Source organism: Gallinula chloropus (genome assembly GCF_964237585.1).
Source record: "Gallinula chloropus genome assembly, chromosome: 28".
Lineage (NCBI taxonomy): Eukaryota > Metazoa > Chordata > Aves > Gruiformes > Rallidae > Gallinula > Gallinula chloropus.
This window is the reverse complement of record NC_140113.1, coordinates 737467-746652: the sequence shown is the minus strand read 5'-3', so window position 1 is coordinate 746652 and position 9186 is coordinate 737467.

The window sequence follows — 9186 nt, the reverse complement described above, 5'->3', positions numbered from 1 at the left end:
CATGGACTCTAGCTGTGGGGGTTCCTGCGGGGTTTGTGCTGATTCCTGGCTGTCACTGAAGAGGATTTGCAGCGGGCTTGGAGCAGTGGTTGGAGCAGGAGCCTGGGGGCAGCTGCCAGCAGGGTGAGCACGAGGCAGAGGGTGGGAGGCAGGGGCCACTCCCAACTCAGGCCCCTCTCGTCTTGGTTCTGGGGTTCCCCCTACTCAGCCAGCACCTCATGTCCTCTGACACCACTCATCTGTCTGCATGCTTTTGCGCCACCCAATCCTGTTGGGATCAAGCCTGAGGTGTGTTTCCCTCCTGCCCTTCCGAGCTGGGCACTCGGTACAGGCAGCGGCAGCTCGTGGCTGGTTTAGGGACTGGGCTCTGTGCACAAAAGCCTCTTTGTACCCGAGCGGCTTTAGGGGCAGCAGAAGAGGAAAGTCCTGACTGGGGAAATTATTTTCCCACCCTGAGGCTCTGGGAAAGCGATATTTAGTGATATTGATTGCTGTGGCTGCTGCTGCTGAGTGGTTTCATGCTGCAGTGGAGCTGGGGGTCAGTAGAGTTGGGCAGGATGGGGATGGGGTGAGTTCGGTTGTTATGGGATACAGTGGTATGGAGTGTAATGGGATGGGTTTCAGTGGGTTTGGAAGGGCTGTGATGGGCAAGGTGAGACAGGATGTTGCTGTCAGTGGGGGGCCAGGTTTGCTCGAGCCCTCCAAGCATGGGAAGAGGCTGGGGATGTGGGAACCGAGAACAAAGCGGTGCCCAGGCACCTGACAGCTTCGAGCCAGTACTGATACTTGTTCCCAACAGGACTGCATGGTGTGGAAGGATTGAGACAGAGAAGAGGCATCAGGTTGCTGACAAGCAAGACCCGTGGCTGTCCCAAAAGCCAGATCATGACCTGCTGTGCAGGACACCAACACACACACAGAGCAGAAAGACTGGATTTATTCCATGCCTGTGCAGAGACGGGACCTGGGTGGTAATTCCACAAAGCCAGCACCCAGCACACACAATCTGCCCCATCTTGGTCTTGTGACAGGGTTAGGAAAAGCCACCTAAACAGATGCAAGGATGCTTGTTACCAAAGCGTGCTTCGGGTGAGTCCTTGGGCTCATCTTCAGAGGTGGAGTTGTGAGCAGATCCAGGCAGCGCCCTGAACCCTCAATTAACCGTGTCCGGGTAGCAACCCAAACACATTTCTGTCCTGCCCACCTGCAAAATCTACTTCATAGATTTCAGCATGACAAGCACCAGAGCCTGCAACCAAGAGGTTACAGCGGTGTCAGCGGGAAGTACAATCTAGCACAGGGCAAACAAACCTGTCCTGGCCACAGCTTGCACATCCCCACATGGATTCCACCATCACACTATAATCAGTTCTGTCTGCAGCAGGACTATAACATGCAGCTCCTACCAGCTAGGACAAGGCACAGAGGGTCATCTGCTCCTCTGCAACCAAAGAGAGGAGTGCAGGCAGGGTCTGAAGTACGGCAGGGGCTCTGTGGGGCTGTGGGGAGGGTAGAAGTGGAGCAGGAGCTCGGTTCCCTCTGTCTGCACCCAAATTCAGGGGAGAATTGTCTCTCCATTGAATGAAGCTGGTGGGAAAGTGAAGATCTTGACCCCAAAGTCAGCATCGATGAAAGTCATCAGCCCCCACGGGCAGTCCAGACAGACCCAGACTGCTGGGGACCTGGGACAGAGACGGGGGTGGGAGGAGAGGTGCCCAAAGCAGTGCAGCACCCCCAGTATCATCCCTTCAGGTCTCAGGTCCGTATAACCCTTCCTGTTCACAGAGTCCCTGGACACCCCCAGAACCCACCCTGAATTATCTCCTCTACCTCCTCTTCACCTTCACCTCCCAGCAGTCCCTCCCTTCCATGAACCCCTCCCAGCTCAGCACGCAGCATTGAAATGTAAATCTCTGAGGGGTGTTGAGTAGGTTCTTCCATGCCCTTCCACATATCACACTTCTCCCATCTGCTGACATGACAAGTTCTGGATGACCAGTGTTGGGATCCAGGGTCAGCACATCTGCATGGGACAGGAGGAGCCCCACCCCAGGGGGATCAGCGCTGGGGCAGAGATGCAGTCGTCATCCCATCCTGGCTGAAGACTGGCTGAAGTCCTCTGCCTGGTGCCAGCAGGAGCAGCTGCTACTGGAGGAACTGGTGTCACTGGTGAACCAGTGGGACCAGCTGGTGCGGGACCTGGACTGGCGTGGGTGGATGTGAGAGTCCCGAAGGGGAAGATGATGATGGGCGGGGTGTCCGACCCCCTCTGGCCCTCCCTTCCCCTCCCTGCAGGGCGCAGGAGGAGGATGCTCGCCTGGAGCGAGGCCTCAGCCAGCAGCGCCGCAGCTTCACTCGCAGGGAGACCTGTGTCATCACCTGAGGGACCCCCCACGGGACACCCCACCACCACCACCAAAGGCGGGGAGGAAGAGGAGGAAGAAGGAGCAGCAAAGCCCTTGTGATCTGACCCCCATCCCCATGCCCCTCTGCGGGAGGAGGTGGGGGGAAATGGGGCAGCCTCCCAACAATCCCCCCAAAAGCCAACATTTCCCACAAAGATTCACGCACCCCACCAACACCCCCTGGGGATTCTCCTCCCCCAGGACCCCCCAACACCAAAAAGCCTTGACCCTACTTCCTACAGGTCCCCCCTTCCTCCCCAGCTGACCCCCTCCCCTTTACCTCCTCCCCCCCAAGTCCCACCCGGGCCCCCCTTCCTCCCTAGCTGCACCCTCCCCCCTTTACCCCCCCCCAATAGCCCCCAACAAGCCCCATCCACACATTAAATCTCCTTTATTGCTTCTGGCTGCACTCAGTGACCTCTGGGGGAGGGTTGGGGTGGGAGTCCCGGGGGAAGGGGGTGTCCCCGCCTTTGGTGGTGGTGGGGGGGTGTCCCGTGGGGGGTCCCTCAGGTGATGACACAGGCGGGGTGACACCAAAGACTCCCCAGTGAGACACACCTCACCTGACACTGAGTTACTCATTCTGGGGTGATCCTTTGATTTTGGCTCTCCAACAAGCTCCTCCAGCTCCCAGCCTGGTAGCCTCCAATGTCCAACTGGTCCCTGAGCACAATGTCACGTGGTTTGGATATCCCTGTCATGGGATTGTCATCCTGCCTTGGAGTAATTAAGCCTGGGAACCCATCAGCCATGGGCTGGGAAACCCCAGCATCCAACCTCCAGAGGGGCCCATCCCCACTGTGGGGTTGAACAGTGCTGGGCCACCATCTCTTTGGGATCCCTTGACCCCAAGACCCCTTGGGCAAACCACCTTTGGGGTGATTAACCACAGTGGTCCACCCTTCCTTCAGGCCATCACCCTCTGGATGCTGAGCCCTGGGGGCCCAGCACTGTGTGTTTCAAAAGACCTTCAGGCTGTGGTGCCCACTAAGGTGACCACAAGAAGCCACCAGAAGAGTCTTCTACCATCCTGGGTGGCAGCTGCAGGGCTTGTGGGCTCCTTCCTCTCCACCCATCACTGATGATGATGAGCTGTCCTGGTTTTGGTCAGGATGGAGTTAATTTCATTTGTAACAGCAGATGAATGCTGTGTTTGAGAGTAAAATGGGAGTAGTGCTGATAACACCCTGATGTTTCTAGTTGCTGTCAGACAGTCAAGGACTTTCTCAGCTCTTCATGAGAAAGGAGGGGCGAAGCCAGGACAGGTGACCCAACTGACCAAAGAGAGTATTCCACGCCAGTTACGTCCTGCCCAGGATATCGGGGGCTGACGGGAGGAAGGCCTGGGGCGGCTCCGGGACGCGCGGTTCTTGGGGGACAGTCGGGTTCTGGGACGGCTCTGGGTGGCACGGCCTGAGTTGTGTGGTTTGGTGAGAAACTGCATTGTGTAGCAACAGCTTCATATATTTTGCTTTGAAGTCCTGTTAGTATTGTTGCATTGTATCTTTCTGTTATCTTAGTAAACTATCCTTATCCCAACCCACGGGCCTCTTAATTTCTTGATCTTGGGGTTATTTGCCCCTTTCTCTTCCTTTTCCCTTCCCTTACTTCTCACCCCCCACCCCCACCCCCCACCCCCTTCCCTTTAACCTGCTCTTTTCCTTTAAGGAGCAGGCAGCTGCGTGGATCTTGGCCCTCAGCCGGGTGAAACCACGACAGTCTTTTTGGCGCCCAACGTGGGGCCCGCAAGGTTGGGATAACGGTAGATCTGACCCTGACCTGATTGCAATTAAGTCAAAGTTGTGATAAGTACTTTGATTTAAGCAGTCTCTGGTCACGATGCTCTGGTATTTACTTACAAGGCTGTGCTCACAGCTGTGGCAGCAAAAGCACCGTCTGTTGTATGCAATCCTAGCAGGATCCTTCAACATCCTGGGACTGCAGCTCCTGTTTTCGTTCCCATACCTCATTTTGGTGTATTTTATGAAAACAGTTTATGATACAGTGATATCGATGGTCGTGAACTTGTTCTGGTACTTGTATGAGATTTTGCTGCCCTGTCCATTCTTTAGACAGGGAGGAGTTAATAACGGCAGCTTTTATGGTGGGAGTACAGAAAGGAATATCTACGCTGCTTTCTCTTCCTTTGGGCTCAATACAACAGCTCTGGTAACAGTGTTTGAAAATTTCCAATATCCCTGGAATATTCAAACTAGTATTTTGCTGTTGTTATGTTTGGTGAATATGGTTCTGCTTTTGTTCAATATTAAGCAAAGGTTTATGAATACCACTTAAGAGTGTTCTGCGAGGCCAGATAATCATGAGTGGCAGGGTACGTGGCAGAGTATGGGCAACTACCTAGGCACTTTCTCACATCCGATGTTTTGGAGTTTCACTCCCGAACAGTTACAGGACCCTGATAAAGTGGCTGCATATCTGAAAAGAAATTGCCGTAAGTTTCCCAGAGATGCACAGCTTACTGCGCTGTGCTGGGCCCTGGCCACTATTTACCAAACACTGCTTGATAGCAGTCAGCACTGTCAGAGGGAAAGGAAGGAAAGCAGACCAGCAGAAACTGCAGCTACTGTAACCACTGGGACTAACACTGAGGCCACTGTAACTTCTGTGACTAGCACTGTGGCTACTGCAACCTGCCCAACTGATGCTGCAGCTACTGCTGCCCCAACAGCAGATACTGCCGGTAAAACAAAAAATCAACCCACATCAGTGTCTGTTGCTCCCGTACGAAAGAGGAAATACACAAAGAAAGTTGTTCCTGCAGTGAAGGATGAGGATGAGGATGAAATTGAATCAGGGCCACCTGATGAAGGTCAGGATAAAGCAGGGTCATCTGAGGAATGTCAGGATGAAGCAGGGCCATCCAAACCATCTCAGGATAAGGCAAAGCCATCCAAACCATCTCAGGATAAGGCAAAGCCATCTCAACCATCCCGGGATAAGGTTGTTCCATCTCAACCATCTCAGGATGAGGTTGTTGTTACACGATCCCTGTCCCTGAGTGAGCTGCGTGAAATTCGAAAAGATTTCAGCTGCCGCCCAGGTGAGCACATCATCACTTGGCTGCTCCGATGCTGGGATCACGGGGCCAGTAGTCTGGAATTAGATGGCAGGGAGGCCAAGCAGTTGGCATCCCTAGCTAGAGAAGGAGGCATTGATAAGGCAATTGGGGAAAAGCCTGAAATCCTCAGCCTCTGGAGACGACTACTGTCAAGTGTGAGGGACAGGTATCCCATAAAGGAATACATCACATGTCAAACACCCAAGTGTAACAACCTAGAGGCAGTTATCCAGCACCTGAGAGAATTAGCTGTACGGGAGGTAATTTATTATGATCTGGACAACTCACAGCTTCCCTCTGATCCTGATGATGTCCTATGCACTCCAGATATGTGGCGTAAGGTTGTACGAAGTGCACCACCATTGGCAACAATGGACTGGAGTGATACATATCCACCAACCGTATCTGAGGTGTCTGGCCATCTCCGGAAATATCAGCACAATGTTTCTCTTTCTGTGATCGCAGCAGTAGAGAAACTGGTCAAGTGACTTGACGAAAATGTGTCCATCTCCCAACCCGTATGCAGCCATGCTGCAGCTATTGGGAGAAAGCGTCCATCATCCCAGAAGGGAGGATACAGTAGGTACACACCGCGAGAGACGCTGTGGTTTTACCTGCATGACCATGGTGAGGACATGAGGAAGTGGGGTATGCAGCCCACCTCAGCCCTTCAAGCACGAGTAAATGAGCTGCGAGGTAAAAGAATCGCACAATGAGATTCTGCCAGGAAGAACGCTGCACCAGTGAACAGCCAACACAGTCAGCAACAATAGAGGTGCCCTGCCTCCAGCCAGGTGGAGGAGAGGGATAACCGTGTTTATTGGACTGTGTGGATCCGATGGCCTGGCACGTCAGACCCACAAGAGTACAAGGCTCTGGTGGATACTGGTGCCCAGTGTACAATAATGCCATCGAATCATGTTGGGACTGAACCTGTCAGCATTTTTGGAGTGACAGGGGGATCCCAACAATTGACTGTGTTAGAGGCTGAAGTGAGCTTAACTGGGAAGGACTGGGAGAAACACCCAATTGTGACTGGCCCAGAAGCTCCGTGCATTTTAGGTATGGATTATCTCCATAGAGGGTATTTTAAAGACCCAAAAGGGTACCGATGGGCTTTTGGAATAGCTGCTTTGGAGACAGAAGAAATTGAACAATTGCGTGCCTTGCCTGGACTCTCAGAGGATCCTTCTGTTGTGGGGTTGTTGAAGGTCGAAGAACAGCAAGTGCCAATTGCTACGACAACTGTGCACAGGAGACAATACCGTACTAACCGAGATTCCCTGATCCCCATCCATAAGCTGATTCGTCAACTGGAGAGTCAAGGAGTGATCAGCCGAACCTGTTCACCCTTTAACAGTCCCATATGGCCAGTGCGGAAGTCTGATGGAGAGTGGAGGCTGACAGTGGATTATCGTGGCCTAAATGAAGTCACTCCAGGTATGAGTGCTGCTGTACTGGACATGCTGGAACTGCAGTATGAACTGGAGTCAAAGGCAGCCAAGTGGTATGCCACAATTGGCATTGCAAATGCTTTCTTCTCAATACCACTGGCGCCAGAGTGCAGGCCACAGTTTGCTTTCACCTGGAGAGGCATCCAATACACGTGGAATCGTCTGCCCCAGGGGTGGAAACACAGCCCCACCATCTGCCATGGACTAATTCAGACTACACTGGAAAAGGGTGAAGCCCCAGAGCACCTGCAGTATATTGATGACATCATTGTATGGGGCAATACAGCAGAGGAAGTATTTGAGAAAGGAAAAAGGATAATTCAAATCCTTTTAGAAGCTGGCTTTGCTATAAAACAAAGCAAAGTCAAGGGGCCTACGCAAGAAATCCAGTTTTTAGGAATAGAATGGCAGGATGGGCGTCGTCAGATCCCAAAGGACATTATTAATAAAATAGCAGCTATGTCTCCACCAAGTAACAAAAAGGAAACACAAGCTTTCTTAGGTGTTATAGGTTTTTGGTGAATGCATGTCCCAAACTACAGTCTCATTGTGAGCCCACTCTACCATATGATTCAGAAGGAGAATGATTTCCAATGGGGCCCTGAGCAGCAACAAGCCTTTGAGCAGATCAAACGCGAGATAGTCCATGCAGTGGCCCTTGGGCCTGTCCGGACAGGGACAGATGTTAAAAATATGCTTTACACTGCGGCCGGAGAGAATGGCCCTACCTGGAGTCTCTGGCAGAAAGCACAAGGGGAGACTCGAGGTCGACCGCTGGGGTTTTGGAGTCGGGCCTACAAAGGCTCTGAGGCCAATTATACTCCAACAGAAAAGGAAATACTGGCCGCCTATGAAGGGGTTTGAGCCACTTCAGAAGTGATTGGAACTGAAGCCCAGCTCCTCCTGGCACCCCGACTGCCGGTGCTGGGCTGGATGTTCAAAGGGAAGGTCCCTTCTACACACCATGCCACTGATGCTACGTGGAGCAAGTGGGTTGCACTGATTACTCAGCGGGCTCGAATAGGAAACCCTAATCGCCCAGGAATTGTGGAAGTGATCACAGACTGGCCAGAAGGCAAAGATTTTGGGATGTCACTGGAGGATGAGGAGGTGACACAGGCTGAAGAAGCCCCACCTTACAACAAACTGCCAGAGAATGAGAAGCAATATGCCCTGTTCACTGATGGCTCCTGTCGCCTTGTGGGAAAGCATCGAAGATGGAAAGCTGCTGTATGGAGTCCTACAAGACGAGTAGCAGAAGCTACTGAAGGAAAAGGTGAATCAAGCCAGTTCGCTGAGGTGAAGGCCATCCAGTTAGCCCTGGACATTGCTGAGAGAGAAAAGTGGCCAATGCTCTACCTGTATACTGATTCATGGATGGTAGCCAATGCCCTGTGGGGTTGGTTGCAGCAGTGGAAAAAGAACAACTGGCAGCGTAGAGGCAAACCCATATGGGCTGCTGACTTAGGGCAAGATATTGCTGCCCGGTTAGAGAAGCTCATTGTAAAGGTATGTCATGTTGATGCCCATGTACCTAAGAGTCGGGCCATGGAGGAACATCAAAACAACCATCAAGTAGATAAGGCTGCTAGAATTGAAGTGGCTCAGGTAGAGCTAGACTGGCAACATAAGGGTGAATTATTCATAGCTCGATGGCCTCATGATTCCTCAGGTCATCAAGGGAGAGATGCAACATATAGATGGGCTCGAGATCGAGGGGTGGACTTAACCATGGATGCTATTGCACAAGTTATCCATGAATGTGAGACGTGTGCTGCAATCAAGCAAGCGAAGCGGTTGAAGCCACTTTGGTATGGAGGACGGTGGATGAAATACAGATATGGGGAGGCCTGGCAGATTGATTACATCACCCTCCCACGCACCCGCCATGGCAAATGTTACGTGTTTACAATGGTGGAGGCAACCACCGGCTGGCTAGAGACATATCCTGTACCCCATGCCACTGCCCGGAATACAATCCTGGGCCTGGAAAGGCAAGTCCCATGGTGACACGGCACCCCAGAAAGAATCGAGTCAGACAACGGGACTCATTTCCAAAACCCTCTCCTAGACACCTGGGCCAAAGAGCATGGCATTGAGTGGGTGTACCACATTCCTTATCATGCACCAGCCTCTGGGAAAATTGAACGATATAATGGGCTCTTAAAAACTACCCTGAAAGCGATGGGTTGTGGGACATTCAAACACTGGGATACACATTTACCCAAAGCCATGTGGTTAATTAACT